Source organism: Muscardinus avellanarius (genome assembly GCF_963383645.1).
Source record: "Muscardinus avellanarius genome assembly, chromosome: 4".
Classification (NCBI taxonomy): domain Eukaryota; kingdom Metazoa; phylum Chordata; class Mammalia; order Rodentia; family Gliridae; genus Muscardinus; species Muscardinus avellanarius.
In genome coordinates this window covers 119,170,819-119,185,371 of record NC_137789.1, presented here as the reverse complement: position 1 = coordinate 119,185,371, position 14,553 = coordinate 119,170,819, and positions in this window count along the sequence as shown.

The following is a 14,553-nucleotide window of genomic DNA, read 5'->3' as shown; positions in this document are numbered from 1 at the left end:
ATGGGAAGTCAGGCTTCCGCTCCCACTCATATCCAACAGTGAGTGGCCCCTCTTCAGAGGCCAAAACCTTGGAGACCAACAGTCCTGCCCAGAGCCCTTCTTTTTCCATGGTGGCCAGAAGAGCCCAGAGAGGGTGCCACCTTGGCAAAGATGACACAGCAGATCTGTGCCAGAGACCAGGGACGCCAGGCAGGCCTGGAAATCAGACCTGGGTGCAGGGCACGAGAGAAGGCCTTACACTCTGCCAGCACACACCCAGCAAGACACAGATGCAGACAAGCAGGCAGGGCCGAGGCCTCTGGGTCAGAGTCAGAAAGGACGGAGCTGTTAGGACAACGAACTTCTGAGCCAGGTTCTGAAAGGACAGCAGCGGACGGAAGCAGAGAGGCGTCTCCACCCGGCTGATGCCATTCCCCTCTAACACCAGGGACCTCCGCGGTGGCTCTGGGGAGGCTGTGAAAAGCACAGGTGCAACGAGGTCACCTAGTTAACAGCCTGCCTCCCACTGTATTATTCATGGGCTCCCTTCTTCCGGCCTGAGCTCCAATTTCCAACAGCCATTGGGCGAGCGGCAGCCCTGGCTCGATGGGTCAGCTGGTGGCCGGTGTGGCCCACAGCCACCCCCGTGCTTTGCACCCCAAGTCCTTCCCTCTCCTCCTAGGATGTGGCCACCTGGGGTAACTCAGCCCCCAACGGCACTTCCAAGATGGAGAGAACTTGGGGGTGAGTGGGGAAGAGCAGAGGACTATCTTGGCTGAGTCCGGCACCAGATGCTGTAGTTTCCAAAGGAGCTTCAGCATGGCCTCCCCCCCCCCCACACACACACATGTGTGTACACATGCACATATACATGCATGCACAGACACACATGTGTGTACATACACACACACTGAGCCATCTGTCCCAAATACAGTATTCAGAATCAATGAAAGTGCTCATGCAAGATAAGCACCGTGGACTGTTCATTTCTGTGTCACTATGTGCCTTGCTGCACAGTGAACTGCAAACAGCAGGTGCTTAATAAATAAGCACTTGGTTACCTTGTACATCTTCCCCAAAAAGTGAATGCCACGTTGATGGATGAGCTTAAAGAATGAGCGAGCGTTCAATAGTCATTGCTCTTTGGGTCTGAAGATCATGGTCCATCTAAATATCTAGCATACAATGAAACTAATAAAGATGACGTATTTTTATTTAGCCTGGTTTATACCTATCACAAGCATCTTTGCCAAGCCCTTTCCTGCACCTCTTGAGATCCCCCACTGGGATTAAGCCGACTGACTATTTGAGAGGTTTTTGTCCCAACTTTAGAGTTAGAAAACTGACTGAGGATTCAGGCTCTTGAGCCAGCACAAGGGCCAAAACTGAAGTTTTTATTTTTTTTTAATTTGTATTTCTTGGGCTGGGCGTGGTGACACACAATTGTAATCCCAGCATTTGGGAGAGACTGAGCCAGGAGGATTGCCTCAGCTACTTAGGCCCTCCGCAACTTAGTGAGAGCCTCTTTCAAAATAAAGAATAAAAAAGAGGGCTGGGTGTAGCTCGGAGGTAGAATGCCCCTGGGTTCCATCCAGAGTACCGCAAAAAAAAAAAAAAAAAAAAAATTGTATTTCTTGTCCGTGTGTGTGTGTGTGTGTGTGTGTGTGTGTGTGTTACTGGGGATTGAACCCAGGGGCATTCTGCCTCTGAGCTATACCCCAGCCCTGTTTTAATTTTTATTTAAAAACAGAATCATGCTAAGTTGCTGAGGCTGGACCCACATCTGCGGTCCTCCTGTCTGGCCTCCCAAGTGCTAGGATTACAGGCATGCAACATCATGCCCGGCTCTAACTGACATCTTCACACATGTGCCTGAGCAGATTTCTCCATCCCTTGTGTATCTCACTGCCTCATGGTGGCTACGCATACAGCATCAGCCCAAGACTAAGGTTCACTAATGAAGTTATTCGGGTCTACACCCAGACAGTCCAGCCTGAGGACAGTGGAGGATTAATGCACTTGGCCATACATACTAAAGACAGCTCCTGAGCCCACCTGGCCAACCACAGGGGATAGGTGAGGCTGAGACTGAATGACAGGAGCCACTGCACAAGCCATAACTTGGTTTTGCAGATGGTGCTGGGGTCTGGCTGGGGGTCCAGGACCGTACAAGTGCCCAGATACTGAAGTCAGTGTTTTCCCAGAAGGAGCCAATCTGCTCAGGGTAGATGGCCCACCCTCTGGCACCCAGGCTGTTGAGATACACCCCACTTGGTTCATTCACATGGCTGTTTATCTCACTAGCCCCGATTCGTTCTCTTCCATGCCCTGCCTGAATGCTGTAGGCATCTGAATGTTCAACCTCGGCCAGGGTCAATCCCAGGTGAAGTCCAGAAAGCACTAAATATACCTGGCAGGACTCGATTGAAAGGAAGGGCTCAGATCCCAGTCCCAGCCATGTAGTTGCCTCTTAGTGGACCCAAGGTGGCCTTTTGTCCTTCCTGAGCTGTTCCCGTCTGATAGCTAGGGAGTGGGCTCCAGTGCTTTCTGAGTACAGTTCAGGTCATAAGCAAGGAGTCTGACCACACAGGTTTAAACCTGCCCCACCAGCTGCCAGCAAGGGGACTTTGGGCAGACAGATAAACCTCTCTGTGCCTCAGACTTCCCATCTATAAAACATGGGTGACAGCGGGCATCATGGCGCACACGTGTAATCCCAGCACTTGGGAGGCTGAGACAGGAAAACTGCGGTTTGCAGACAGCCTCGGCTACTTAGCGAGGCCCTTTGCAACTCAGTGAGACCCTGTTTCAAATTAAAGAGTAAAGAATAGAGCTGGGAATGTAGCTCAGAGGTGGAATGCGCCTGGGTTCCCTGGTACTGAGAAAACAAACAAACAAACAAAAAAAAAAAAAAAAAAAAAAAAACATGGGAACAGCAGAGCCTATTCTAGGGCTGTGGTGCAAAACAAGTAAAGAAGTGAAGTATTTTAGCTAAAAAGCTAAATGCAGGGCCTGGCACACAGTAAGTGCTTAATACATGTTTCACCAGCTCCAACACTCTTAAGTCTATAACAGAGGCCCACTGGCCACCCGTGGGTCACAAGCCACTGCAGTTTTCCCTGGGCAGGGGCTACTGCTACCCCAGGGGCTGAGACCATGCCCAGCACACAGTAAGAGCTCAGTAAATATTTGTTAATTGAATGAACAGCCTCCCACTATTTTCAAATATTTGAACTAGTTGTTAACACTTGATCTAGGAAGATTTTACTGCTTTTTTTTTTAAATAGACTTGACTGAGATTTTCATGTTGTGAATGGCAGGTGAATTTTTTAATCGTTTTTAATACTTTTATTGGTGCAATGTAATTATTCATCAGACTGAGATTCAAAGTGGTGCAAACATACATGCACACTTTTCTCTTAATCTGCATTTCTGAATCCTTTTAAAGACTCAAAGGGTCTGATCTAAAAATTGTTCTGCTGTCTGTTCAGCAACAGAGGCAAAACGGCGGCGGCAGCGCCCCCTTTGGACAAGGGGAGCATGTGCAGGACCCTGGAGACACCTGAGGGGCCGTGGATAGCACAGGGCCACGGAGAACACAGGGCCAGCCTCAGGGGAACCCCAAATGACAAGCCCTCCCTTACCTGACCCCAGGGAAGCTCCCCATGAGTCTTCTAATCCCCAAGATCCTCTCCCACCCCAAGAACATAAGACAGGCCTCCACATCTGTGCAGTGCCCAAGACCCCTCGGCATCCAAACCCCCTATTGTGGGCAGGCCAGACTCTTTCCCTCAGAGGACAGGCCCCCCAATTTTCCCTATTGCCCCAATTTTCTCAGCTTTCCTGTGGCTTTACTCCCTACTTGGAAAACTCCCAAATGAAAAAAAAAAAAAAAAAAAAAAGGATGTGTTTACCTTTCTCATGAAAAAAAGCACAGAGAAGCTCGGAAAGTAATCAAGCACAACCGGCAGAGATAAAATGCTGCTAGCCGTTGTAGGCTCCACTTTGCCAGGTCCCCTGTCTTCCACGCAGAGGGTGCATGGCATCCGCACACTGGGAGCATGGTGTCTGGAGAGCTGGGGAGCCTGGGGGAGTCGCCTGGTACACAGCCCCCTTTTCCTGCCGCCCACACCCTCACCGGGGCTCAGGCCCACGGGAATCGCCTTACCTTCCCGACATCCAAGTGGCCTCCCCTGACCACGCCATCTTCCCCCAGCACACCAATCACCCCCTCTGTTTCTCTGCAGCCCCTGTGTCCATCTGCAATTGCCTTTTGTCTGTATCTATTGTCTGTCTCTCCCAATCTAACACATTAGCCACCAGCACGTGGCCACAGGGCGTATGAAGTATGCTTACAAGGAACAGCATGGATGGAATGCCACTAGAAAACCAGTGTGCACCGAGTCCAAATGGAATGTGCTACACATGGGAAATACACACCAGGTCCTGAAGGGAAAAAAAAAAAAAAGATTATGCTGGGCATGGGGACACGTGTTTGTGACCATAGTACGTGGGAGACTGAGACAGACAGGAGGATTGTAGGTTTGAAGACAGCCCCAGCAGTTTAGCAAGACCCTACTTTAAAATAAAAGGTTAAGCCAGGCGTGGTGGCGCACACTTGTAATCCCCGCGCTTGGGAGGCTAAGACAGGAGGATCGCGCAGGTTCGAAGACAGCCGCGCGCACTGGCTTAGGAGACCCTGTTTTCCAAATAAAAATGTAAAAATAGGTCTGGGAGTGTAGCCCGGAGGTAGAAGGGCTTCCAGGAACCCCAGTACCACCTAAATAAATAAAAAAATAAAAAATAAAATAAAATAAAAAGTTAAAAGGGTGTATCTCAGAGGCAGAAAGGTAGAATGTCCCTGGGTTCAGTTCTCAGTACCAAAAAAAGGTGAGCCATCAAGAACTTGTAGCCGGGCATGGTGGAGCCAGGTGTGGTGGTGCAGGCTTGTAATCCCAGCATTCCAGAGGCTGAGACAGGAGGATCGCAGTTCATGGGCAGCCTCAGCTACTTAGTGAGGCCCTTTGTAACTCAGTGAGATCTTGTTTCAAAATAAAGAATAAAAAATAGGGATGGGGTGTAGTAGCTCAGAGGTAGAATGCCTCTGGGTTCCATCCCCAGTACCAAAAAAAAATGAACTTGTGATATTGATTACATGTTTGAAATGATAGCATTACACAGGGTCAAGTAAAATTAAAGATCAAAACCAATGTCACCTGTTCCTTTTAACTTTTTTTTTTTTTTTTTTTTTGGTGGTACTAAGTGTGGAACCCAGAGGCTTCCTATCTCCGGTGTATACTCTCAGACCTATTTTATATTTTATTTGGAAACAGGGGCTCACTAAGTTGCTGAGAGCCTCACTAAGTAGCTGAGGCTGGCTTCGAACCTGTGCGATCCTCCTGTCTCAGCCCCCCAAGCGCGGGGATTACAAGCATGCGCCACCACAACAGGCTCCTTTTTAACTTTTTTTGAGTAGCTACTAGACGATCTAGAATGACACCTGTGGCTTACACAACTACTCTAGCAGGCAGCTCTGCTGTAGATTCTTAGTGTGAGTCCCCAGCAAACCAGACAGAAGCTGGGTGACTGATAGCTGAATGTCACCAACAGCGGACATGGGACCCCAAGCACAAGAGGATGGGTTTGGAAGCCCCCGCACTGCCCAGGATGAGCTGACTTCCTGGAGGCAGCCCGCCCATGCACCGCCCCAGACGGGAGAAGAGGGGCCTGCGGCGGAGTCCTGTCCCCACGAGCTCGCTAGACATGAAATCAACACAATCCTGACCCCAGAAGGGATGGCAAGATCTGCTTCCTCCTGGGCCAGCGGTGGCTCAGAGAGGGATGCTTGAGGGGCAGGATGGCTAGGCTCCTCTCTCTGAGGTGAAGAACAGAAGCAGGGTGAGCCGATGGGTGTCCCTGGTGGGACTTGGCTCCCCCTGGCCCTAACCCCAGAGAGGCAGGAAAAGCTGGCACTATTGAGAGACGCCGGGGCAGGGTGGCAGGCACTGGCCCTTTTGTTTTCTCCCCCCCCCCCGCTCTATCCTCTACTTCCCCCCGCCCCAGGCTTTCGCTGGCTCCCAAATTACAGCCTTCTCTCAGAAACAGACACAATCAAGGTGGCTGGCGGGGCCCTTGTCACAAATGGCATCTCGGGTGCTCTCCAGATGGGAGATGGCCTTTAAGAGGAAGGCAGTGCCACTAACAGCCTGCTGGGTAAGATGCCTCTCCAGGAAGGCCAGCGGCAGAGCTGATCAGTCTGCAGGCAGCTCTGGGCCATGGTGATTGCAGGGCGCGGGCTGCGGCAGGGGTGGCGGGGGGCTCTAGCCCTGACTGCCGCCAGCCAGCCAGCTGCACCCCAGGACGCCGCGAACAAGCTCATTCCCCGACGCTGGGCCTCAGCTTCCCCTCCTGTAAAGTGGTAGTACTAGCTGGTCTCCAGAACTCTCCAGCCCTGGGGCAGAGGTCACAAATGCACGTGGCCAGAGGGGCCAGGAGTTAAAGTGTAAAGAGCAAAGGGGAAAGCAAGTTAAAAGTGAGGTAACAGGGAGTGGTGGGGACTGTGGAAAAGAGCTGCGGCCCCATCCAACTCCCAAAGGAGGCTGCCAGAGAAACATGAGTGGCAGAAGGCAGGCGACGTTGGAAAGTAATCACTTGTGGAGTGGTACAAGGTGTCGGGGGCAGAGAAGAGAGCCTGCGAAAAGCTAGAAACGCCCTGTGTCTCCACAAGGAAGAAGAAGCATGTGAGCCCACAGAGGTGAAGACGTATGCGAAACCCTACCATTGGCGTTTAGGATCTGTTTTTACCTCCGTACATGCATGCATTTCTCAATTAAAGTGTGTGTGTGTGTGTGTGTGTGTGTGTGTGTGTGTGTGTGTGTTATTGGGGATTGAACTCAGGAGCATTCTACTTTTTGGCAATACCCCAGCACTGTTATTAATTATTATTTTGAAATAAGAGCTCACTAAAGTTGCAGAGAGTCTCACTAAGTAACTGAGGCTGGTTATAAACCCACCATCCTCCTGTCTCAGCCTCCCAAGTACTAGAATTACAAGTGTGCACCACCACACCAGGCTCAAAGAACTTTTAAATAAAATAGAAGGTGCGTCTCCAACCCAGCTCCAGTCAACAATTATCAACTAGGAATGGACACAGTGTTGCCAGTTCTAATCAGAAATGCCTGCAGTCTAAATTTTAATGTGATTCTGCTAGATTTTTAAATGTTAAAAGTAAGTAATTCCAAATGAAAAACTGCAGCATCGGATAATACACACACACACATATCTTCAGGCAGAACTGAATTTATGAACTTAGATTATCAAGCTCTGAAAATCAGGGGAAGTTTTACCTTTTTGCCAGACTATAATGTGCCTAACACATAACTATGTAAATAGAATATTAAAAAGCTACTACAAGCCAGGCATGGTGGCACACGCTATAATCATAGTACTTAGAAGGCTGAGACAAGCGGATTGCAGGTTCAAGACAAGCAGACTGCATGTTCGAGACCACCCTCAGCAATTTTGTGAGACCCTGTTTCAAAATAAAAAATAAGAGCCGGGTATGGTGGCACAAGCTTGTAATCCCAGTACTTGGGAGACTGAGACAAGAGGATCACAGGTTCATGGACAGCCTCAGCTTCTTAGTAAGGTCCTCTGCAACTTAGTGAGACCTTGTTTCAAAACAAAAAAAATCAAAAAATAGGGTTGGCGGTGTAGCTCAGAGGTAGAGTGTTTTTGTTTCAAAACAAAAAAAATCAAAAAATAGGGCTGGGGTGTATTAGCTCAGAGGTAGAGTGTCCCTGGTTTCATCCTCAGTTCTGCAACAAAATAAAATAAAAAATAAAACCAGAGCTGGACACGGTAGTGCATGCTTGCAGTCCCAGTACTTAGGAGCCTAAAACAGGAGGTTCGCAGGTTTATGGCCAGACTCAGCAATTCGGCAAGGTCATCCACAATTTAGAAGACTCTAAAAAAACAGGACTGAGGTGTATCTCAGGAGTAGAATGCTCCTGGGTTCAATCCCCAATACCGCCCCCCAAAAAAGCTACTGTAAGCCACTCATGGTGGTATAGACAGGTAATCCCTGTACTTGGGAGGCTGAGTCAAAAAGATTGCAGGTTCAAGACCAGCCTCAGCAACTTAGTGAGACCCTCTAAAACTTAGCAACACCTTGTCTAGAAATAAAAAGGGCTGGAAATAAAAATAAAAAGGGCTGGGGTATAGTTTGAAGGTAAAACATGCCTGGGTTCAATCCCCAGGGTGGGAGAGGAAGCTGTTAAATTTTGCTATGTACTGTCTCAGGCTTTCCACAGGGGTTTTATCTTATTAATGCTCTCAGCGAGCCTATGAGGCTATTGAAAATTATATCTATTTTACAGATCAGAAAATGAAGACCTGAACAGTTCTGTGTCAGACCCAAGCCTTCATAGCTCAAGAGTGGAAGGGTTGGTGTTCAATCCTGGCCCTCTCTGGCTCCAAGCTGTGATATAAAAATCATGAAGCCAATGAGTTATGGTCATAATAACAGCCAACTCTTACAGGGAGTTTTAGAATAAGTAAAAAGCATGTGCGCTAAAGCCGAGCTGCAGTGTCACCCTCAGCGACACGGCCTTAGCCCCTGAGGCTGAGGAGAGGTGCTCGGCATTCCTGCTCCCCAGCAATCCACTGTGCAGAGCAGCCTTTTACTATGTGAGCGACACAGAGCCCCCTGAGAACACAAATCTGGAGGCCCATCTACACAGACCTACCTAGCAAACTAAACTAGCAGACTAAAGGTGCAGCAGCGCCAGCCCCTGCCCCACTCACTGCTCCCCATGATGGAGCTGGATCCGATTTCATAGTGAAACACTAGAAAGCTAGCTTCATGTGGCTACTTCTTAAATATGCCAGCTTCGTGCTTACAATAGGTTGGGAAGAATATGCATTCTGCCCTAAGGGACTCCATAAAACTATTTTCATACTGAATTCAGATAAATATGGCCCATAAATGTTCTATTCTAAATTGCCTCTTTTGCCCCCCAAAAAATCATTCACTACTGTTATAGACAAATTACAGAAGATCAAGTTATGAGAAATTTCCAACACTTCAAAGCACCCCTGTGCCCTGGTCCTGGCGCTGCCAGGAGGAATTATTATTCTAACATCTATCACACAGATGAGTATGGCCCATAGCTGCCCCCTTTCTAGGAGTCCTGAGCTCTTCAGTTCTCCACACTCCCCACCATTCCCTATTGTATTTCTTATGTTTGGCCCTGCTTACTCTTTTGTCTACACTCCAGCTCCTTGAAGCTTGTGAGTTTGAGACCTCAATTCAAAAGCGTGATGCCTAGAACCCAGAGTCTTGCGAGTGACCTTGCTTGCCTCCCCTTGGACAAACAGGACCACCCCGGTGCCAAGAGGAGCCCAAAACAAGGCTCAAAACAAATACATTTTAAAAAACTATCATTGAATAAGAAACCAAAGAGCTCAAAGACAATTAAGTTAATTTTTAAAGCCACACACTTACACATTAGAATTGAATGTTCTAAAACCTGAGGGCTCAAGAAAACTGCAGGACTTTATTAACCTAGATTTTTTTTTTCACTGATTTTCAAGTCAACAAAAGAAGGCTTTCACATTAGCATTGTACTTCATGAGAACCAGGATGGTGCCAATCTACATTCCCCAAGCTTCTCCTTAGTCACCTTCTACCTGGTGGAGCTGCCCTCTTGCTGGCAGAGGCTAGGGCAGGGGAAGCTGTGCTCTTTTGGCAGGGCTGGAGTGCCTGAGCCAGGTGATGAGCTTTGACCTTTGACCCCATGACTCCACCAGGCCTCTGACCCAAATCTCAGGCCAGCCTTGATGGCTTCAGGGTTGCCATTATTTCTCCAGAGGACCAGGGAGTGACTTGTCACTCTTCCTTGGCATCATCCTGGAACCATGGAGTGAGAAGACTCCCAGAGCAGGAGAAGGGGTCCAGGTGTGAAGGTGGGGGCGGAGCCTAGTCAGCATCCTCCCCTCTGTGTGCTGTCCCACACTGGCTCTCGAGTGGCTCTCCCTCCACATAATTCCTGTGGCTGCTGAGATGTTATCAGTGGGCCATTCCATCAACCTGGGAGGGGCAGATGAGGTGAGTATGCACCTCATCTGCCCAGGCTCCAAGCATCCTAGGGGCAGGACAAGCCACCCAGCTTCCTGAAGCCCCACCCCCTCGGCCTGGCCTGAGAGCCATATGACAATGTATTTATCAGAAAGCTGAGCTGATTGCCTGGCATAGAGGGGCAAGCTTGTAATCCCAGTACTTGGGAGGCTGAGACAGGAGGATCAAAGATTTGCAGCCAGCCTCGGCTACTTAGTGAGGTCCTTCTCAACTTAGTAACCCCTGTTTCAAAATAAAGAATTAAAAATAGGTCTGGAAGTATAGCTTGGAGATAGAAGCCCCCTGGGTTCCATCCCCAGTACTGAGAGAAAAAAAGAGCAAGAAAAGAAAGAAAGAAAGAAAGACAGAAAGACAGACAGACAGACTGAGCTGATGCTTGAATCCTTGTAAAGGCCCCTCAAACACAGACACCCTGCGCCATTAGCTAGGTATAGGCCTGAGAAGACACATGGGCTGTTAACCCAACCCTAGCACAGCGCCCGGTTCTCATCCCTGTGCTCTCACCTACTGCCATGTTCAACACTGCATCAAGCAGCCGTGACACTCACTCCCTAGAAGATTCCATGCACCACAGCTCAAAGTGTACTGAGCACAGATCACTCAAGGACTTTATGGAATAGGATCCTGATTCGGGAGGTCTGGGCGGGCCCTTGAGCCTGCATTTCTGACAGGCTCCCAGGTGACCTGGAGGCCACAGGTTCATAGGCCACTCAGAGCAGCCAGGGAACGAGGTTCCAGGAGGCCTCCAGCTCCTACAAGGTGCATTTTAAATCAGCTCTTGAGAAAGGTGCCCTTTAAGATACTGAGCTCAAAGGAATGCGCCTCCAATGGTGAACTGGCAGGTGAGATCGCTTTTGGGGTAGCCATTTGGGAAACAATCAGGATCATCTGCCACCATGACCCTCAAACCAATGCCTTCACTAAGCAGCTATGGAGAGGCCAGCTGTTTGGAGCACAGGAAGGCCAAGGCAGACATGTGTGTGGGGCCTGGGCAAGGCGGGGATGCAAGGCCAGGGGCACCCACCCTCATGGAACTCCTCCGGCCCTGGGGGGCAGCGCTTCCAGCTCACACCAGTCTCTTCTGTAGTGCCACCTTTCCAGCCTAAGGCAGACTCTCGCTCTCCTCCCCAGCACCAAGCACTGCGTTCCTGGGCCAAGGTGCCCCTTCCCAGCCCCTCCTCAGCAGAGTGACATCTGGTCCCCCATCCCCATAGGTGTTGACTGCAGTGCGCCTACCCCTGCACCAGGAACCAGGCATTGATTCAAGCCAGCTCCCCCCACCATGGGCTGACTCATCGCCATCTCGCACCTGCCCCCAGCCCACCCCCACGCCAGCCCAATTCTTCCCTATGCAAGGGTCCGACTCCACCCAATACATACAGGCAAACGCGCCCCTGTACATAATCCTTATGTGCCTTTCCAGTGTATTTCAATTTCCGGATTGGGGTGGGAGCACTTGCTAAGGGGCTGGAAGGCCAGGCTCCGTGCCTACCCTGGTCCAGGTGCACACCGGAGGCAGGTCTGCGTCCGGCATTACTGGGGAGGCTGGGAGTGTGATAAGACCCAGGAAAGACAAATTTGCCCCCAGTGGGCCTGACAGCGGGCAGGGATCGCAGTGGGGCGGCGGCTGGCGCGAAGGCACGGATATCTGCCCGGAGGCATTGGCTTCAGGTGCCGGTGCCCAAGCCGGTGCGGGCTCCGGGAAAGAAGGTGGCGAGTGCCCGCGCTGGCGCCCACACCGCCCAGGTACGCGCGGGCTCCGCCTGCGCCCCGGGCTCTGCACGCATCTCGGGCTGACCAGCCTGGAGGGAGAGCTTCGGGGCTCTGATGGCAAGCCCCTGGGGTCAGCCAGCACCACCACCAGCCGGCCAGCCCCAGGCCGGGGGTGGAAGCGCGAGCCGTGGAGACTGTCAGCCGCGAAGGGCGCACCTTGCCTTAGCGGGACCGGACTGGAGCTGTTGCTGGGGTCCCCTGAGCTCTCCCGTGGCCACAGGATGGGGATGAGGGAAGAGGATAGCTACGTGACTTCAGGTCCCTCCGGCGCTTCTGGCCAGCCAGAGGAAAGGGAGCGCCACACCCCATCTCCACGGGCCATGTGAGGACCCAGAGCTTAGAAGGGAAGGTTTGGACCCTAACGCCCCCTTTACCCCCATATCCTCCCCATCCCAGACCTGAGGCGCCAAGAGAAAAGTGCCCGAATACTCGAGGTCCCAGGAACCTGGCGGGCACCGGGTGCTGGCCCTCCCCAGCCCACGGTGGAGAGCAGCGGAGTTCCCGGGAACCAAAGTTGCCGCGCGTCCGGCTGCGGGCTCGGAGCGGGCGCAGGGCCGGGCCGGGGACCCTGGGCGGGAGGAGCCCCCGGCGCCCGCCGCGGGGGAGGGCTACGTGGGGAACCGGTGGCTTGACCTGCGATGGGCGCCTGCGATCTCGACCCCGGGCTCCAACTTTCCTGCCGCGCGGCGGGCGGACAGTGCGGGGAGGGAAGGGGCGTGCGCGGCTCGGGTACCGTGTGCGCGGTGGGAAGGCGCCGCGCCGCGCCTCGGGCTCCGCTCTCCGCCGGGCCGGCCCCGGGGCCGCCTGCTCGGGCTCCGGCCACCGCCGCGTCTCGCCGCCGGCGCGAAGGCTCCTCCGCGGCGCACCGGCCGCTCCGGGACCTCGGGCGGTCGCTCTCCGCTCTCCGCTCGCCCGGTGCAACTTCAGGCGCGCGGCGGGCTCGGGCCGGGCGCGCCCCGCACCTCCCGAGGCTCCGCCACCCCGCGCCCCATGCCCGGGCCGCCCCGCTCAGCGCCCGGCCGCCGTCGGACGCGTCCTCCGGCCGCGCATCCCGCCAGCCTCCCGAGCCGCCGGCGCCGCTCAAGTCGGCGATCAACTTTCCCCGGTTCCCTCCGCCCCGCTCGGCCCCCGCCCCCAGACCCCGCCCCCGACGCGCCCTCCCTCCCGCACCTCCGCGCGCCCCGCCCCGCCCCGCCCCGCCGAGCGCCGCGGGCCCCGCCCGAGTGGGCCGCCCGCCCCGGGCCCCCGCCCCGCCCCGCCGGACCCCCAGAGCTCGGGCATGAATATTTCAGTGCTGGCGAAGCTGCCCTCTCTCTGCCGAGGTTGGGGCACCGGCTGCTGTGGCAACTCGACGAATCCCCAAAAGGGGCAGGAAGGAAGCCCGCGGAAGCGGCCCCAGGTGTGTGCGGGAGCCGTGCCCGCAGAGGGGCGCTCAGAGGGCAGGGGCCCCGCCAGCCTCCGGCCCGCTCCCTGCTAGAGCCTCGGACCCAGCGCGGAAACGCTCCGAGGGAGCCGGGCGGCGCTCGGCCTAGGTGATCCCGCGCCATCTGCTGGCTTTAAGCGCCCCCTCTCTGCTCCCAGAGTCCTTGGAGCCCCTTGGCCCGCGCACACGAGCTGCCTTTCCCCACCCCGCTCGGGCGCGACCACCTGCGCCCCTCCCACACTGAACCAGGCTTAGCCGGGAACCCCAGCTTGAGAGAGCCTGGAGTGGGCCGGGTGCCCTCGCGTGCAGGGGAGATCTGCGGCGGCTCCTGAGCGATGGCCTCCCAGTCTTCCTGCACACCTCTGGGGAGGGAGACCAGGACTTTGAGACAGCTGGATCCTGGCAAAGTCTTATTCAGGCATTTGGCGAGGGCCGTTCCCTGCCCTTGATCTTCACTTCCCCCAGCTAAACACTCAGAATTGTCCTCTGCTCTTCCTCGGGACAGGATTTCCGGACCTGTCGCTGTGCTGCTGAGCATCTTCACGGCGGCTGCCTGGAGCGAGGTTCTGGGCCTATAGTCTCCCTAGGTAGCAGGCCATTCTGCCTGCAATAGTCATTCCCGCGAAGTCAGCTTCGCAGTGAGAAAGCAGGCTTCCGGTGGTCAGTGACTTGGACCTGTGGTGGACACGGGGATCGAGCCCAAACTCTCTGGTTTCAGAGTTCCAATTCACTCCTTCATTCATATTTGCTACTGTGTGCTACCTCACTGAAATAGCTTCTGGGCGCATGGTCCTGTGCCTTATGGTGCTCTTCTATAAGGGGAACCAGGCTTAGTCAGTGAAACACACACGCGGGTAAAATTGCAGCCAGAATCATTCTGACTTTAATGGTACCAGGGAAAGCTTTTCTGATTGGGAAGACTTGTTGGAGAAAACCAAGCCAAGATCTGAAGGATGAAAAATGGAGACTTTGGGACCAAAGATACAGCATGTGCAAAGCCCCAGTGGTGGATAGGAACTGGCATGTATGAGGAAGTGAAAGGAAGCCAGAAAGGCTGGAGTGCAAAGAAGGCGGGATGCACACACAGTGAGTGTACAGGTGAGCTGTGCAGGTGAGCTGGTACCCATAAGGGGTCGCTCTTTATCCTAAGGGTAGTAAACACCCTTCACCCAGAAGCACTTTTTTTTTCGGTACTAGGGATTGAATCTAGGAGCATTCTACCTCAGAGCTAAACCTCCAG